The 19,350-nt window shown below is 35.7% G+C and overlaps 1 protein-coding gene across 2 annotated transcripts in view; it reads left to right on the top strand.

Moving 5' to 3' along the window:
- PTPRK (protein tyrosine phosphatase receptor type K) overlaps positions 1–19,350 on the top strand; it is a 505,438-nt gene that overhangs the window by 131,803 nt on the left and 354,285 nt on the right. The window lies entirely within an intron of this gene.

Genomic DNA, 19,350 nt, shown 5'->3' on the forward strand with positions numbered 1-19,350 from the left:
TGTGTGAAAATGCCAACAAAGAGTCAGTTTCCTGTTATTTTATTTTATTTTTTTTGAGGATTAACACTGAGCTAACTGCTGCCGATCCTCCTCTTTTTGCTGAGGAAGACTGGCCCTGAGCGGACATCCATCCCCATCTTCCTCTACTTTATATGTGGGACCCCTACCACAGCATGGCTTGACAAGCGGTACCCTGTTCGCACCCGGGATCCAAATTGGCGAACCCCGGGCCGCTGAGGAGTAGAATGTGTGAAATAACTGCTGTGCCACCAGGCCGGCCCCAGTTTCCTATAATTTTAAATGGGAAAAATTGTGATGTTAGATCGCTAACCAAAATGCCCAACCAGTTAATTAAAATATAACTAAAACACAGCATACATAATAGATTTTCAAAGTAGGCGGAGTAATACTTAAAACATTTTTTCCTAAGCCAAACAGTTGATGTGATCCAGACAATTAGATTTATTACAGAATTGCTTTGTATGGAATACACGGCTTTGTATTCATTATATTCTGCACACACAAACCGTTTCTAGTTACTCTGAGATTTTAAAAATATTTACACAATTCTGATGTTTTACTAACTGTGTTTGAACGTAACTCATAACTCTTTCCATGCATAGTTTTAGTTATATCCTGTATTGAGTTTTTGAGTCATTAGTAAACATGTTTTTTCAGAAAAATAGTATTGACTAAATATCTTTGTATTGAGAGATATCTCTAAGTTGGGTATTAAACCAAAAATCATTCTATTGATAAAAATGTTAACAAGGGAAACATTCTGTGGAATACCCCTTGTATGGAATGTATCAATTATAAGTTAACCTGAAACCCAAGTATCAAGACAAAGTTATTCTATAATGAGAAAGGAGTAATTTTTAAGAAAGGAAAAAGTTGACTTGAAATTCCTGATTTTACTGTTGGTAAGGAGCAAGCCTATTAAGGTATGAATATATTTCCTAAATTAGTATTTACGTTAATAAATAGATTATCCTTCTCTGAAATGTTTAAGAAATAAATTCAATATTAACTGTCAATAACATTTGGATATTTAATTTCTCTCATGGTTCTAGTGTTTTACTCTATACATGGCTAAGAAATAACTTAGAATTTTATAGAAAATAAAAATTTGGTTAAACTCTAAAAAGTCTTCTGAATGTAACCCTACTAATGTTTTTGACTTACCAGTTTTGTGGCTTAAAACAATGATATCTGAAACAATGCTAAAGGATGTGCTAGTGTTCGTAAAATGACATCGTTCTTGAAAATAGTTGAGACTGATACTTAAAATGGGAGGATAAGATGAAACAAAACCACCATGACTTTTGTGCAGTTTAGTGCTGTGTTTGGCACATAGACCTGCAATTAATCATTGTTGAATGAGTGACTCAAAATCTTTTGAAATATGAATCAGCTTCACTCAATTTTTTTTCTTGAGACCATATAGTAATTAATCTTGTAATTCAGATTATTTTTGAATGGTGATATTGATGAAAACTAAAACCGGGGTGTTTTAGGAAATGATTCAAATTACCAGCTGTTGTTAACTGGCCTTTAAGCATTTCCGTGTAGATGAGTGGGAGGGGTCTAGTTAGCAGGATGGTCTGAGTGAGTTTAATTCCAAACTTTTTTAGGTCTTCCTCTTTCTATATTTAGAAATGATCTCTGGTACTCTCTCTTTTCACTTTTTATGCTGAACAATTTCTAATGATTAACACTATAATACTATTTCATTGTTTGTGTTTATGCTTTTTTCTATGTGGTATGTGAAAGCTTTGAAATTTTAGCTCTTTGCAGCAGTATTGGAAGGTGATATTTTGTTTTATGTCTTAGAGTTTAACTTGCCTATTGAGAGTATAATTGTGACAGTAAAACCTTGGTTGATGTGATAGGTACTGATTTTGATTTTTTTTTTCTTTTACCGGATTACTGAGGTATATTCATTGCCACTGAAATCAAGAAACAGCATCTCTTTAGCTTGTAGAGGTGACTGTTTCTTCTGTTCTCTTTTACTCAAAACTAAAATCAGTGAAGACAATAAGCCAGTGGGAAGAGCTAACCATCGCTGTTATATGTCACATTCCTCATCATAAAGTCCAGGTTTCTCTCTCATCACAATCTTTATACCACCCTTTGTACTGAACTCCATTTTAAAAGATAGGACAGCTTTCATGTTATTCTCTTAGCTGTGCAGGCTGTGCAATTTTTTTACTAGACCAATGGCAGTGGTTCAAAAGTTACTTGGAATTTTAAATGCTCTATATCTGTGTTTAGAAACTGGACATCTACAGGCCCCAAGAAATCATTAGAATGGAATGTATAAACAGAAATGATTACCAACAAAAATGATTTATAATTTTCATATAGATTTCCTTCAGGCTGCTTTTAAATGTTTGCTGGGGTTTTTATGGACGCTTGGCAATACGTGGTTATACTATGAGACTATACTAGACTAATGATAGTATAGCATAATAGAAGACACATTCCTTTGTGCTCAATTTTCCTTGTGTTTTGACACATGAAATCCCAAATTCAGTGTATCCTATAAACTTTTTGGGTAGTAGAACCATAATAGTGTCCTTAACATCATGAAAATGAGTTTCCATTAAATCTAAAAGAGACTTTAAAAATTATCTCTAGTGTAACCTTTCATTTGCAAATAAAATAATGTAGAAGTAGGTAAACTGACACAGGAACCAGAGTAACCTGAATTCAAATCCAGGTGCTTTTGCTTGCTATTTGGTCATGACACATAACCTTTCTGAGCTTCCGTTTTCCCATCAGTAAATTGGGAATAATAAAACCTCTTTCTCTCTCTATTTTGTGGTACCAGTGAACGGAAATAATGTTTATGTACCATTTGGTAGTATCTAGCATGTAGTTGATACTTAATAAGTATTATTTCTCTTCTTCCCTCTGGTCCAGAGTGACGTGGCTGGTTAGTGATCTCATTAATCTGTGAGAAATTGATTTGAATTCCTTTCACTTACTTTTTAAGCAAGTAATAAATTGCATTTCCCCACTGTAATTTTTCATCAGCTCATTAGGAATTATTTTATGTACAGTTCAGAAAATTACTTTTCCTACATAATTGTTCTCTGAATGCAGGTGCTTTGCACTATAAATGATTTCCATAGAACAGTATTGTAGGTTAACCTGAACTTTTCAAATATTATTCTTAACAAAGATAGGATGTTTAAGACATGGAAATAATTTGGAAAAAGGTTTTACTTCTCAATTCCTTAAGACTTTTTACATAATTTTTTCTTTGGCTTACTAAATTGCTTTGTGATCATTCTTATTCTAACATTTTTTAAATGAGATACGTCATTTTACTTTGGATTTTACTTAATGTGGAAAGCAGCCGCAGCCTATAATGTCACAAAGACATAGGAAGAAGACATACGGCAACATTTGAAACGTGGAGAAACTGGAAAAAATGGTTAAAGGTATCTTGTGCTACAAAAACTGCGTGTCTGTTATTATACAAATATCTTCAAGCAAGCACCACTAAATATGTAGATTTGAAAAATTGAATCTCTGTCTGATATGGCTTATTATTATTTTTAAAATCTGCGTTTTTCTATCATGCAAGCTGATTTTGGTTTTATAGCTTAAACTAGAGCTTGTACAAGTGCTTATTTGACATCTACATATTTGGGGAAATTTTTAACCTTTTATCAGAGACTAGAGATATGCACAGGTTGCTAGTTGTGAATTCTTGTTCTAATGAGAAAACAGATTATGCTGGCTCTTCTTATGCTTTGGTTCCTCTTTTCAAGAATGAAAAAAGGGTAAGTTCAATTCTCTTTGCTTTTTATATATCTCATCTACATATTGTGTTAATAATGAATTTTTAGGGGGTTTATGAACCCTTTAAATTTAAAATATTCTATTTGTGTGTGTGGTATGTATCTGTGTGTAGGGTATGTATCTGTGTGTAAGTATGTATATGGTTTCCCAGGAAAATATTAGATACTGACTATCAGAAAAATGACACAGAATAGTATAGAATTCTGCAGAGTCCAAAATTGGACAGTTCTGTAAGGCACCGTCCTTAGGGGAAGCTTGAGTTTGTAATGGGGAACCAGACTCTCAGTTTACTCATCTCCTGGTCTGGTAGCTTGTACTGACTCAATCAAAGATGATGTCTGTCTGCAAAATCTCCCCTGTGTCATTTTAATTTCATCTCCACTACCTCAAAGAGAGTCAGTCATCTCTAGAGTTTAAAGGATTTAAAATTCCTTATTTTTGAGATTTTTCTCTGAATTTTTTCCCTCCCAAGAATATATTTGTGGATTATTTCTGTTATTAGATGAACCCATTTTGTGATTGTTGTCCTGCCACACAGTTGGGATTGAAGCTCCGTGTGCAGGGGTTTACGTGCGGGATGAACAGGAGTTAGAAAGTCCCTGCCCTATTTTTTCTTCCAGGTACTTGCCTATTGTCCATAAGAAAGTGGGTAAATTACTTTGAGCTTCATTGTATTCTCATTTCCTGCAAATAATTGTTGATTATTCTAGGTAAAGCTGTAAGTAAAACAAATAAACAGGCACAAAAGCTTCGTTAAACAGCAAAATATTAAATAGCAAACATTATTAAACAAGATAAACACCCAGGCAGTTTGCTCTCTTCTCTATGAAGTGAATACCCTACAAGTCCAAAGCTTTTTCTCCCTGATCTAGCCAACTAGTGTTAGGGGGAACATATGACTTACTAAGCATTTCCCAAGAGTCTGAGAATGTCTACAACCTCTTAAGGATTTGATATTTTTGAGAGATGTACCCAGTACCTTATGAAGAAGAGGAAGCCATCAAAGCATTTTCTACTAAGAGCTTATTATTTTGGAAGACTCAGGCTCTAGATTCAAACATTTACCAGTTGGACGTAAGTCCACATGTTGTAGACAAATGGTCCTCTCTTTAAAGGTAAAATCAGGACATTGATAGTTGCCCTTCCTTTCCCAGAGGGTAGTTGTAAGAATCAAAATAATACATGGTTGTGAACATACTTTGAAAACAGTGAAAGTAGATTTTAATAACCCCAACAAGTAAGAAGTGTATCGTGTTGATAATGTAAGAGGATTGGAGCTTGTATCTTTAATTATTCCATGTCATTTTTCTAGCCAGTGCTTCAAAGAACATGAGTGAATTTTATGGTTCCTAGCACTGCATTCTATAGCATTTAACTGATTCACCGTATTCTATCCTATGACTGTAGTAGCAATGGCGGAGAGTAGGAAGCAAGAACTGGAGTATGTGGAAATAAAGCAAAATTGAGTTGACCAAGTTCCAAAAGGAACATAGTAGAGCTTTTAGTCAGAAACTAGACAGACTAGTAGAAGAGTATCAGGGAGACAAGGCAAGTGGCCAATAATTAGGTACTGTGTTTTAGTCTTTCCTTTCCTGATAGTACCTACAATGGTACTTTGCTGTGATAAATACTCAATAATTAAAATAGCCTCATAAGTTTAGTCTCTAAGATCATTTTAGCCATAGGAAATAACTCATCATTTCCTGCTGTTATTTTCAATCTTATTTGAACCTTAAGTAGTGTAATAATTATATTAGAATGGAGGTAAAGGTAGACAGATAGTTATATATAGGTAAAAATAGCATTTTTAAAAAGAAAATAGATGACACCAGAAAGTGACTAAATTGCGTCCTGTAAAATTTCCCCCAAAGTGAAATATACATAATTTCCAGTTATATTAGCATATTTCACATGAAATTCTTTGGGCTTCTTTGAACAAAAGAGATTCAGCATATACATTACGGTAATTATTTTGGAGTCCAGTCTTTGTTTTCAGATTCCTGATAGTTTTCTCAAGATTTCTTCTTTATTTGTATTTTCAGTGGAAATTCTTGTCATGCTCATTTTCCTCAGATTCTAAACTAGTACATGTTGGGCCTGGCCTAGTCATGTAGTGGTTAAGTTCGCGAGCACCACTTCAGCAGCCTGGCGTTCGCTGGTTCAGATCCCAGGCGTGGACCTACACACCACTATTCAAGCCATGCTGCAGTGGCATCCCACATACAAAATAGAGGAAGATTGGAGGGATGTTAGCTCAGGGACAACCATCCTCAAGCGAAAAAGGGGAAGATTGTCAACAGATGTTAGCTCAGGGCCACAATCTTCCTCACCAAAACAAAACAAAACAAAACAAAAACAAACCCTAGTACATGTATAGTATACAAAAATTTAAATATCAGAAAACCATAAAACAGTCACACACAAATCTCATTACCTAATACATTATTGGTATTTCCTCATCTTCCAAGATAATTTTGGGATGAGTACCACATAAAGATTCTTTATCATACAGAAGTGGCATACTTTTTAAAATGTTTCCACAATACTATGCATATATAATTTCTTTCTCTTTTTTCTCTCATAATTAATGCTGCAATAAATATCCTGAACTTCTATAGTTTATAATTGTTATCTTTGAGAAAGTTGGTTCAGTAGGAACTACTCAGTCTTGTCCAGAGGCAAAACAGAACTTATATTTTATTTATCTTACTTTATTATGTTCACTCTCTAGTACATAAATGTAAAAATTTCTTAATATATAAATGAAAGTAACTTCTGATTCATAGTTATTAAAGTATAACTTTCACTTTAACATGTGTAGTTCATTTGTTGCATTTCTGTCAAGATTTGTGACGCTGCAGATCCTAAAAGGCAAACTGTGGAGATGGATGACATCTTGACTGTATTGGAGTTACACAGAACAAGGGCCAAGTCCTCTTTCTCACATTGAGAAAGAAAGAGTTTTAATGTGTTTAAAATATAACCTAATTTATATGCTTATAACAGTTCTGAAGTTGATTAAAGTCTGTAGAGTGAATGAAAATTGCATGTAGTTCTCATTTTAGTTGACCTTCCATGTTAATTAGGACATTTTTTTCATTTATTTTGGAGCTAAGTACATTTTCTTTGTCTAGTAAACTTTGATTCTGTGTGTGTGTGTTTTTTTCAGCTTCTTGCTTTAATGAAGTTGATCACCTTCAGATTCCTTTTAACTTCCCTCGAGATTTTTGAATAACAAATCAAACTACTAGGATGAAGGTAATTTAGTCAGTTCTGGTCACGTATTACTTACCAACTCATTCATTCATTCACTTCACAAATATTCGTTTAATAGTATATGTGCCAGACCCTTAGGATAAACTTATGAGCAAAACAGATGAAATTTCTGCCCTCAAGGAGCTTATATTTTGATGGGAAGAAAGATAATGAAAACTTAGAAGTAAAATGTACAGTGTTTCTGAGTGCCATGGAGAAAACGGAAGATTTAAAAGGTGTGAGGGAGCGAGTCATGCACTCTCAAGGGGCAGAATATTCCAGGCAGAGGGATCAGCAAGTGGGAACTCCCTGAAGGAGGAGTGCACCTGGCATCGAAGAAACGGAAACATGGGCAGTTTGGCTGAGGGAGGGTGAGTGTGAGGGTTTCTAGTAGGAGATAAGTCAAGGTAGTAATAGTGATTGGAGAGGCCCATCAACAGGACTTTGTAAGGTTTTAAGTGGAGTACAGGATCTGACATATCTTGACAGGGTCAAACTGACTGCAGGCTGTAAAGAACAGACATTGGGATAGAGCAAGAGTAGTCATAGGGAGCCCAGTTAGGAGCCTGTTTTGATAATCCAAGAGAGACAAGATTGTAATTTGCGACCAATATAATCAGAGGAGGTGATTAAACATTAGGGTTAATTGGATTGGGTGACAGATTGGATTTGTGGTGTCAAATCTGAATAAAAAGTGTTCTGGCCTGAGTACTTGGAAGCCTGGAATGCACATCAACTGAGATGGGGATGTGGGAGGGCCAGATGTTTGGAGAAGAACAGGAGTTTGGCTTCAGAGATGTTAAATCTGAAGTACCTATTTGATATCCACGTCTGATATTCAGAGGAGAAGACCATGCCAGAGATACACATGTGGGAGTCTTCAGGATATAGATAATACTTGAAATCGTGAGACTAGATATGATCACAATGGTAGGTATAAATAAACAGTTCCAAGGACTGAACCAAGCATTACTCCACTGTCTAGAGATCAAAGACGAGGAGAAATATACACAGGAAACTAAGCACTGAAGGCCTGTGTTGTTAGCGGAATATGTACCATATTGAAAACTATGGTGACAGATATTGGGAATGATGCAGGTGAACTTAGAGCAGAAGAGAATTATCACAAATCTGTCTACTTTTCTATCTTTATCAATAAAAGAAGGAAAATTATATGAAACAAGGTGTGAAATTAATATTAAAAGGTACCCTGGAGAGGTCCTGGAAAATTGTAAGATGGGGACTACATATTCATTTCTGAGATTTTCTTTCTTTTTTTTACATAGCAAGTGAAAAAAAAGAAATATAATTAATTGCAACATACAAGAAAAGATAATCACACATACAGTAGAAACAATTTTTTTGCTTAAGAGAGTGATAACTACTTCTAGCACTGAGACCTAGGGGTGCCCCTAGGCGGGCAAAAGTGTTGTCCCATAAACAGAAATTCGGAGTGACTAACACAAGGACAAATGGATCATGAGAAGCCTACATTCTAGACCGCTATACATGGACACATTTATTGTATAATTGCCTTTAATAATTTGTAATATTATATTATTATTTGGATAATGGAAAACTAGGATACTCAGTCTGGGAGGAAAGATAATTTCAAGAAACATTTAAGCGATGTTTTAAGACAGTTGTGAAAGACTGTTTTCAAAACTGGCAGCATTTTAGAAGAGCTGAGTATTCTGTATGAAGGATTGATCCCATACCCTCAGAAACTTTAACTGGCTCGAGTTAGGGCCTGGGCATAGATACTTAAAGTCCCCCAGGTGATACTAATGTGCAACTTCAAAGTAATAAACATCAAAGTAATGGGAGCAAAGGAAGTGTGTATATGTGTGTTTTGTGTAAATCATTTCTAGCACTTTGTGTTACAATAGGTCATCCTGTTTTTGTTTATGATGTGTTGAATATGCATTAGTGCCTAATCGATGTATATACTGCACTTCAAAATGTGAATGAACACAGCTTTGCAAGGAATATAGTCCAAGGCCTAAGCCTTGAAATGATATTTAATTATATAATCATTTGGTGAAAAATGGTAAAAATAACATGAGAGCATTAGGAATAAATTGCGTTGGTTGACTAGCAGCTTTAGTACAAAATCTTTGGAAGGAACTTATGGTGTTTCATGTATACCTTACTTTTGCTTGAAAAGACTAATAAATATATTGGAATGTTTCCATTCTTAGGTCACCATTTCCTTGAATTTACCTCTCTCATTATTTTCCAAACTTTACAGTGTATGGTGAATCCATATGGCATTCTATACACACCCAAATTCATATACACATAGATACATGAGTCTTTTCTGTTCATTTTCCCATTCCATGTTTGTGTTCAAAATTTGGCAAGGGGGAGTGAAAAAATTCAGGACACTGACTGACCAGAAAAGTCTTTGTGATGTTCCAAGAATCTAGACTTACTCTTCTGAGAGCAGGGAGGGGTATATTCTGTGTCCCATGGAGTAAGTCATTCGTGCTCATCAGCGTATCATGTGTGAGCACTTAAAATACAGCCTAACTAAAATTATCTGTCTTCATTATCATTATCCATCCTCAATAACTTAAAACCAAGCAGGAAAGACCAACTACAGATAGTCCTTATTTGTCTTTAGGTTTCTGGCTTACATCTCAACTCTTTTGAAATTCTCTTTAAGGGTTACATGAACAACGGATACAATGTGCCTACATCCGTTGGTTTTCCCAGATACACTGAATATTGGAATGGATTGAAGTTTATTATTTGGCTTGATTCTTTTGTTCTTGGATGATTGTGTGGATGAATATCGTTTTAACCACCACATCCAAAGCATTAGAAAATCCTTTCCTTTTTACAGAGGCTCCTTCAATTGTACTTCTTCATTTCAAATTTGCGTTTGTCCTCATTCTCTGGTATCCTTGTGCCATGCCTCTGAAGTCCATTCCTTTGTTATGATATAGACAACTGGTAGCACAGCTGTTCCTAGAAAATCTTACCTGACAGTTTAAAATAGAAGTCATCTAGTTAGAACTTGGACATAGAAGACTTTGCCTTAAGACTAGGTAAACCACTTAATTTATGTGAGAGAAAGGGGTGCTAACTGGTTAACTGGGCCAGTGTTCATTTCCTGCAGCTGTGTGCCCCTGAGTTGCTAATCTTTAAGCAGCTTCCCTTGCAGTAAAATGCCGTTGAACTCATAGCTTAAGCACATTCGTTAAAGAGCTGAGAATTTGGGGATGAAGAATGAAACCTGGAACAACTTGTATTTCTTGGGATTAAATATACATTTACTTGTTATTTGGGGAAGTAAAGTTTGGTGGTTGGTTGGGTGAGTTAGTGGTTATGGTGCTCCCAGTATCCCATTTTGAGCTTCTTTTGGAAGGAAGGAGGCCGTTCAGCGGAGAGAGAAATGAGCTAGAATAGAAATTTGCCGATGAGGCGTGAGAAGGACAGCAGCAGATTGTAATGGATTTTGAAGTGTTCCAAGTTGTTATAGTAACTACCAGTTCAGACCTATAAGAGTAGTGACAATGTTAGAACTGTAGTCAAAATCTAAATAGATTGCACAAAAATATTTCTATTACAATGTATAAAATGAACATATGCTAGCAAGCTATCCAGTTTAGGTTAGAAATGCTTTGAAATGAAAGTGTTATTTCATGTGATTGTTATTGAAGTAGCTATTTATTTTTACTAACTCCACATTGTAGTCTAAAGGCCAAACTGATTAAACAGATGTAACTAATAAAATGAATTGGCAGGATAATAACCGTGAGGAAGAAGAATTGAAGACAAAGCAAATGTTTTTTGAGTTTCCTGCTGATGGGGGTGGTGGGAGTGGTAGAGGGTGGAAAAGCATGGTATAATTCATAGACAAACCCCAGTATTTCTGTTTATTCAGTTTCAATTCACTGAGTTGTCTGATTATAATTGAATTGTTCATCTTGTGCTCTTGAAATGTTTTGAGGCAAATGAATTCTTCCAAAAATTCAATTATACTGAAACAATAGCCACAAGACATGGTAAAGTCATTGCCCATGCTAACAAAGGGCAAAATGGGAAAACGTGGTTCGTATTTAGTTGTGTTGGAGCTACTGCTTGGAACCAAATACTTAAAATTATTTCCAGGACAAACTTCAACTTAATAGTGAATTTTTTGTAATAAATCATGAAGGTAATCTTTTCATTCTTAAAGTAATAAAAGTTCTCTTTAATGAGGCAAATTGATTCTTCTTTTTCTGATGTAGTAACAAAAGACTAAAACTAATTTACAAAATGATGGGTTTTTTGGGGTGAGATTTTTATATAGAAATTTGGAATGTTTAGGTGATAATTTTGAATTTAATACTTGAGTTTTCTTGAGTGGAAAATTTTCATCAGAAAAATAATGTCCATTTAAAGTAGGTTTTAAAATAGAAAAATGAAGACTTGGTATGATGAATTATCTTGATGTTAAAAAAGCACTGCTTTATGAATATTATTATGAAAAACTACTTAATACCCCCGAAGGCCTATAAAAGAGAAATATTTTATTTAGGAAATGAAAAAAAAACTATCTGGAGCAATAGCTTGGGGAACCCTGAGTTCTATTCCCTATTTTACTGTTAATTCTGTAGCTGTGAGCAACTAATTTAGCCTTCCAAAACCTTTTCCTCATTTGGATAAAGAATGAATAATACTTTCCAGCTACATCAATAACAGGGATGCCCTGTGGAAGATGCTGTTTATTTAGTACATTCAGCTCTGTAGGTTGGAAGGCAAGTACCACAATATGAGCAGAAGCTGTTGTCGTTGAACTGCTTGTTTTTTTAAAAAAAAAGTTTTCCTATAAAAATATTTATTTTGAGTCCGTTATGTGCAGGGGACCAAATGACCTGTCCTTCCCGGTAGATGTTAGGCCTCTGAAAAGCAGCTTCCATTTTTTACTCATTATTGTATCCCATTCATTCAAGACCTTGTTTTAAATCTTCTACATGGGAATAATCAGCACATGTTTATTGAGACCGTAAATCTGAATGATGTTGTCTTATAAATATGCCATAGACATAAAGAGTGTGTGTGGGGGCGTGTGTCTGTATGTGGGGTGGGGAGATGAACTGAATTAAAAGCAACTTCTGTTTTGAATAAGAGCTCTAAACTTTTGTTTGCCTTCACTATTATTTCCTTCATGATTAAACTGTTTGTTTCCCCCTCAAATTTTCAATCTCCTGTGTGCTTTTTTATTATTCTGAGCTTTTGTCCAATTTTGAGTGGTTTCTTCCTCTACAAGGTTGTCAGTTTTAGAAGAAAAGGACTCATGTTCCCTCCTTTCTACTTACCTTCCATCATCAGATCAAAGGGCACAGTCCTGGAATAGATTTCCCCATGAGAGTAGCCATAGAATTGTCTTCAGAATCACGACCTCCCCATCTGTGTGGCATGTGCCCACTGGGTAGATATTAAAATGTAAGAGAAAACAGATAAATATATTTTAAAGAATTTCTAAAGCTTGTTTTTTTTTTTTTACAATTTATTAAATTTTAATCTAGCTTCTCAATAAATGTACATTGAGTTTGGAAGAAAGTACTTTCTATAGGTTTATTAAAATTTGATCTACCAAATTTAATTCTTTGGACATGGACTACACCTGAATTGCTTTTAAATATCCACTTTTATGTCAAGCATTTAAGAATGAAGAATAGTTAATTTTCATCTGTAGCATTTTATTTCGCCTAGTGAAAGGCAAAATTAAATTTAGATTTATCAGACCAGGGCCTGATATAATTTAAATGTCTTGTAAGACGTCTATCTATACTGTGCTTATCTACTGAGGTTTTACTTAAAATGCTCAGTGTTTGAACCTTATTTACATATGGAACCTTTTCATTTTCTCTGCAGAGCTCTTCGAAGCTAAACTGTACTTTGGAAGAGCCTGCTCTCTAAAATCATTATGATTGCACTTCTGAAAACTGCATGTCTTCTTCAGGAATATAAAAATAGAAAATGATTCAGTGAAACTTAGGTTAAGAGTGGTGGGACAGTGAGGGGGCAAAATCAGTATATACATGTACTTTCAGAATAACTTTTTTCCCCTTGGTGAAATGCTTACTATATCTCAATGGCAGAAAGCTTGGCTTGTAAAGTGGTGGTGGAATTTAAATTTCATGCAAAGCCAGCGTTCCTTAAAAGAAAGTGAACTAAGTCAACTGTGCAGTTTTGCACTTTGGTGATTTTTGTTCTTTTGAAGAAGTGAAGAGTTTTATTCTTATAGCTTTCCTGAATAAGGGAAAGATTTTCTGGTACCTGAATTTTAAAAACCGTTATTGTAATCTATAATCTTACAGTACTTAGGAACTGGGGAGTTCTTTAGAAACCAGTTCGATTTCCTTACTTTACAGACCTGAAAACTTAGTCTCAGAGAATTGACTGTACTTGCTTGGTGAAGAGCACAGAGCTCCTTAGATTTGGGTTCCAGGCAGGGTGGCTGGTCCCTCACTCTGGTCCTGTGACCCTAAAGAGTTAAGGAAAATGACTTCTGACTCAGATACTCCTCATTCCAGTAGTTGCAATCGTGGGTCGGTAGCACTTACTTTGTGTTAAAAATAAATGGGAAGTAACTTGAAAAGAATGATAAAGCTTCATTGGGGGAAAATTAGGATTACTCAAAGGAAGCTGCAACTAGTCAGAGGAAGCAACCAGTAAAGACAGGATCTTGGTCATTGGCCTTGTCACAGATTTGCCTGCATTATTTATTTGTTTATTTATTTTAAACAGAAGGGTTAATTGTTAAGGCACTTCTCCCTTAAATGGAGTTGTCGACATTAATTGATTTTGTTTTGTTTGTTTAAATAGAGTAAGTGCAGGTCATGGGCCTGTCCTTTATTTTTCTCATCCCAGATCCTCCTTCAGTTTATTTTCTCTGCTCTCTGTCACCCTAAATTCAGTTATTCTCTCCTTCAGTCTCTGCTTCCTGTTTTCCCTGCCTCCTCCCAACACCCTTCCTTTTCCACATCTAAATTTCAGTGAAGTTAGTTTTCTAATTTCCTGACGTCTGTCGATTTAAACTCAATAACTTATAAAATAAGCTCAGCAATGGAATGAGATGACATCTATGCGTTTTGTATTACTTTTGGTCGTGGACGTGGGGAAGGCTAGGTATGCACATTAGAGAGTCAAATCTCAAAAATTAGGTAATGGATTTGCTTCATTTAATTGCTTTTTAAAATTGAACTAACATTGTAACTCATTAAAGTGAGAATATTTTTTCCCCAAAGGTTCTCTCAAACTCTCAAGAAGGGCATTACTCTGTATTTTTTATAGTGGTTAATGGTTTCCATTTTAGCACTGCTGTTATGTGCTAAGAGACCTGGGTTTGATGTAGGGACCTAGTATTAATGAGGCCCAAGTTAGGGGCTTGATTTATATATGAAACAACTTAGAAGGAAAGACACTCTCTATTGCCATCCTAACTACTATCGTTTATTTTATTATGGGCCTTCTGTCCACACTTAACTCAGAGATTCAGCAAAGGGCAGTGGTGATCACACCTGCTCAGACGCTTTGGGAGCTTAAAAATTACCTGTGGTGGTCCCACGTGTGACCAATTAAATTCAAATCTCTAGGGGTAGGGCCAGAGTACTGCTATTTTTAAAACTACTCAAAGCTGTATCAGGGTGGAGAATATTGGATTTATTAGGAAAATCCCTGGATTCAGCATGATTTGGATTTGAGAACGCTACTGTTTTGGGTCCAAGTGGATGTTCTAATGAGTGATTTTACATATCTCTAAAATTCTAGAATCCTGTGATATTGATAATCTCTCTTTAAGTAAATGTTATCAAACTGGATAGAATTAATGGTGGAGGGGTTGTGGGGGCCCCTGGATAATTCAGTATTGTCTATTGCCAATGTTGGAAAACCAGCAGGAAGAATACCACATACAGTAGACTTGCATTTAATTTAACCATGCATCAACAAATATTTACTGAGGCCCTACTGTGTACCAGGCAGGGGAGTTTGAAAAGTGAACAAAATAGTACATATTCTTCCCTTATGGAGTTTAGATCCTCGAGGAAGATGCCACATAGCAACCAAGGTACTCTTGTACACCAGATCCAACACAGCTCTTATCCCCAGTGTTGGAACACTTTAGCGTCAGATGACTGGTTAGCTTGGAGTTAGAAGCCCACTTCTGTGAAGATACGTATCTTCTAACACTTGGAGTCATCTCCTGCATCTAAAGAAGCTGATGCTGTGAGAAGTGGCAAGGAAGTGACAAGATGACGGGAATAGCATATCCCTGTCTGTTGTCTCATATGCTTGCTCATTAAATCTGAAAGCAGGCAAACTGCCACCATGACTCTAATTCACTCTCTTTCCTGTTTCTTGGACCCACCCAGTTGATTTTATATAATTTAAATACATACATGAGGTGCTGCCACATCCTCATTGTGTGTCCTTATTGCTGTAAAACTGTAAGGCATTGTGGACATACAGGCTTGGGGGCAGAAAGACCTGGTTCATTTCTGAACTCTTGTTTCCTACAGTGGAGAAGTTACCTTAAACTTCTTTAAGCCTTTATTTACTCAGCTATAAAGCTGGTAAAATGATACCCACTTTGTAGGGATCTTATGCAGGTTCGACATGTGCAAAGCCCTTAGCCCAGTACTTGGTATATGTAGATGCTTAAGGAACCGAAATTTTTGTGTTATTATGAAAAGGGGCAGCAATTTTTATGTAATACTTAACATTTAGAAATAGGGAAATTATAATAACTTTACCACAACAAAAGAGATGTGAGGTATAATTTGTTTTGTGTAAATCCTTTAGTCCAGCTTTAAGTGTTTTAACTAAATCTGTTGTATTAGTTAGAACTGCTTTGGATAGCTACAATGTTTTTGCCTAAGTGATTCAAGTTTTCTTTTTTGCCGACTTCTCCAAAAGTATGCCCTCACATCTACAGTGTAGCAGCTGAAGAGCTGGTCAGAGTGATAATCTACTCCCAGAAGCTTCTAGGGTTCATTTCCCTTCTGTGCTTATCTTGGGCTTCTCTGTTTGACCCCTGTACTGACCAGCCCTTCTAATGTAAGGGCTAGTCCACCAGGTGGACTCTGTGGGAGCTTATCTGTCTTCTACTTAAATAACTCATTTCTTGTGACCGATTGGAACACACAGGAAATCTCCTGGCTCACTTCTCCCACAATGTTTGCGAAAAGATTCAGAGACTAGGAAAACTACTCTCTGTGGCTTACAATGTGGGTGGCAGGTATCACAGTGACAGCACTACTGTTCTTTTGAGAGTACTAATGAATGCCTTAGCATTTGGATAGCAAACCTGATTAGGTTTTAAACCAATCTTATCAGGTTTTCTTTGTTCTTGATTTAACCATTACATAAGACCATTGTCTTGGAAAACATCCAACCCTCAAACTCAGAGAGGGACCTTCTCGCTCTGTTCTAAAAGATTGATGTTGACAAGTTGCATAACAAACCCATATATACAGTCCCATAGTGCCAAAATGCTGTCAACGGCCGAAGCTAGGCACACCAAGGCTGAAGGGTATGTACCATTGAGGTACTTGTGGCATGTGAGTGGTCATGGTCACTGGCTAGAAGAATGCCAGTTCCACTTGAGGTCAACTGTAAAGGCTTTGGAAGGACTCTTATAATCTAATTTTGATTCTCTGAAATTATTTACATTTTGCCAGTAAATTTGTTCGTAGTTAAATATGACCTCAATTCTCCTTTCACCTCAACCCCTATTCAAATAAAACTAGCATCAAATGACACATTAGCCCTCAAACTTTAAACCCAGAAATGGCTTTTAAACTCACTAAATATCTTTGATTATTTATGGCTGTGAAGATTTAGATAAGATTGTTAGGAAAAAGAGAATTGAGCATGCGGATTATACACCTGACTAGCGCTTGAAATTGACCTATGATGTTTGCAAGTTTTTATTCACAGCTGTGTCTACCTTGTGTGGCATAATGAGTGAGGTTCTGTAGGAGGCTTCTAAGAAATTAGAGATAGGCTCGAAGCACAGTGTTCCTTAGACTTTCTTTGCCATTTTCAAAATATATCTAATGCAGATATATGCAGGTACAGCATATTTATAATAACCTGTTCTCAGATTTGCCTCTAACAATACAGAAATATAGCTCATCAGAGTCATACCATGACTAGGAAAAGATGAAATCATTGATTTCACCATAACAGTCCTGTTTAATAAACTCAGACTTGGATCTATGAGATGGCAGGAAAAGGAAAGTGATTGCTTTTATAATTCATTTAGGATATTATAGACTTTATAGGCCTCTGGGTCACCCTAATAGGAAAACCAGTATGCAGTAAAAAGGATGAGAATATTCATTAGTACATTTAAATTACAGTGTGCACATTTAAACATATTAAACATAGGTGAAAAGAACAAGTGAGATAGCTAATTATTATTTGTATACTTTAAAATAAAATATCTAAGCATTGCTTCTTAGGAAAAAGTTTATTTATTTGTTTAATTCATTTTGAAGAATTCATTGATCATTATTGACTCTAATGAAAAACTTAATAGTGTCTTCACTTTCCTTTTCAAATGTTGCCAACAGCTTATCAAGATGTGAGAGATACTCATGACAGTAAACTGAACCTGTTTTCATGCAGGCAACAAATCAATTAGGTGTTTCTAATGATATGTTTTTATAGTTACCCTGTATAAACATACAATACATGTTGAATTCAGTAGAATAGTAGAAGCTTCTATAAACTATCTGGCAAGTTTATGTATGGATCTTTTGCCTTCCATAATAGGACAAGTAATAAAAGGCAATTGTTTGAATGGCATGTGCATCTAAGAAAATACCAAAATTTGGAACTTAAAATTGAGGACATATAAGAAAAATTAGGCCTTGAGCAAATCCTTCATGACTCAGAATCACAATATGTTAGACTTTTATTATATAACACAGTATAAAATGTTTCCACATTTGAGTACTATATATAATAATTGAGATAAAATTTGAATATGGTCTGTTTATTGGATAAAGTGCTAGCTAATTTGGAGGCTACAGTAACACCAAAAAGCAGGATTTTGCTCTGCTTATTACTAACTCTGAGGCCTTGGTTTCCTCATCCACACAATGGGAGAAGGATTGACTAAATGATCTGTTCTACTTCTGAAATGCTGTCACTCTGATAAGAGAACTAACCATGAGTGTGAGTATGGAAATGCCATTTGGAAGGGTGTTAGCTATCAAAAGCAGCGTGTAAAAAGACAGTGTTATAGCCTTAAATTCTGGGCCCGAAAGAAACACACAGGAAATGCTCCAAACAGATTTACAAAAGAGGACTTTCCTCTTTGATGGGCTTTTTTGGGGGGACTATTTGAGTTGTTTTGTGAATATTTTTACTTTGCCATGATTTAATCAGCCATTAGTGGTAAAAGTGGTAGATAGAAATGAGTGATCAGAAAACTGACCCTCAGAAAAGGAGACACAATAGTTATGACTGTTTCTAGTGAGACTGTAATTTATGAGTCAAAATATAGGGGCATGAGGAGGCTTCCACACATGGAATGGAATGGAAGCACATACTATTTACCAAGTAGCTTAGAATAGACTGTTGTTATGACCGTCTCTTTGATTTTGGAAGTTCTTTTAGTTGAGCCTCGACTAGATTTTGTTGTAGTTCGTAATTCACTGTGCATTCAGGGACAATAACAATTTATTTCTTCCTTATGTTACGTGTCTGTCGCACGTCCTTGAGGTCTTTGTATCCTGTAGTCATTCAGAGACCCATGCTGCCTGAGGCTGTCCATTTTGGTAGTTGCACCATTTGGAACACAGAACTTTCTCCAGCTTAGTGGTAAGAGAAGATAGGGAGTAGAAAATCTTCGTGGGTGTCCTGCTGCTTTATTCAGGAAGTGACACATGTCACAGCTCCTTGGTCAGAAAAAGTCACGTTACACCATCTAACTACAAGTGGGATGGGAAGTGAGGGCAGTGAATGGAATGCTTATGATGCATGACACAAAGAAAAGCTACAGAAGAGGTTTCCTGTCTCTGTCTATCTTTTGTAAATTTAAAGAGTTGTATTAACTAAAACAAATTTGATTTTTATTACGGTATTTGCAGTAATTCTTTTCTTCTTATCTTGACTTCTCTGTTTTGGTACCAGTTCTCTTTGGTTTACGATGACCTATTTCATTACAGTCAAATTTTTGGTTCATACTGTTTCCTTAGCACACTGACATCTCTGTGTGAGGGGAAGGTATGTGTACGTTTGAAACTTACATTTAAATTTATTGTCCTAATTTAT

The sequence above is a fragment of the Equus quagga genome, chromosome 11, assembly GCF_021613505.1.
Source record: "Equus quagga isolate Etosha38 chromosome 11, UCLA_HA_Equagga_1.0, whole genome shotgun sequence".
NCBI classification, from domain to species: Eukaryota; Metazoa; Chordata; class Mammalia; order Perissodactyla; family Equidae; genus Equus; species Equus quagga.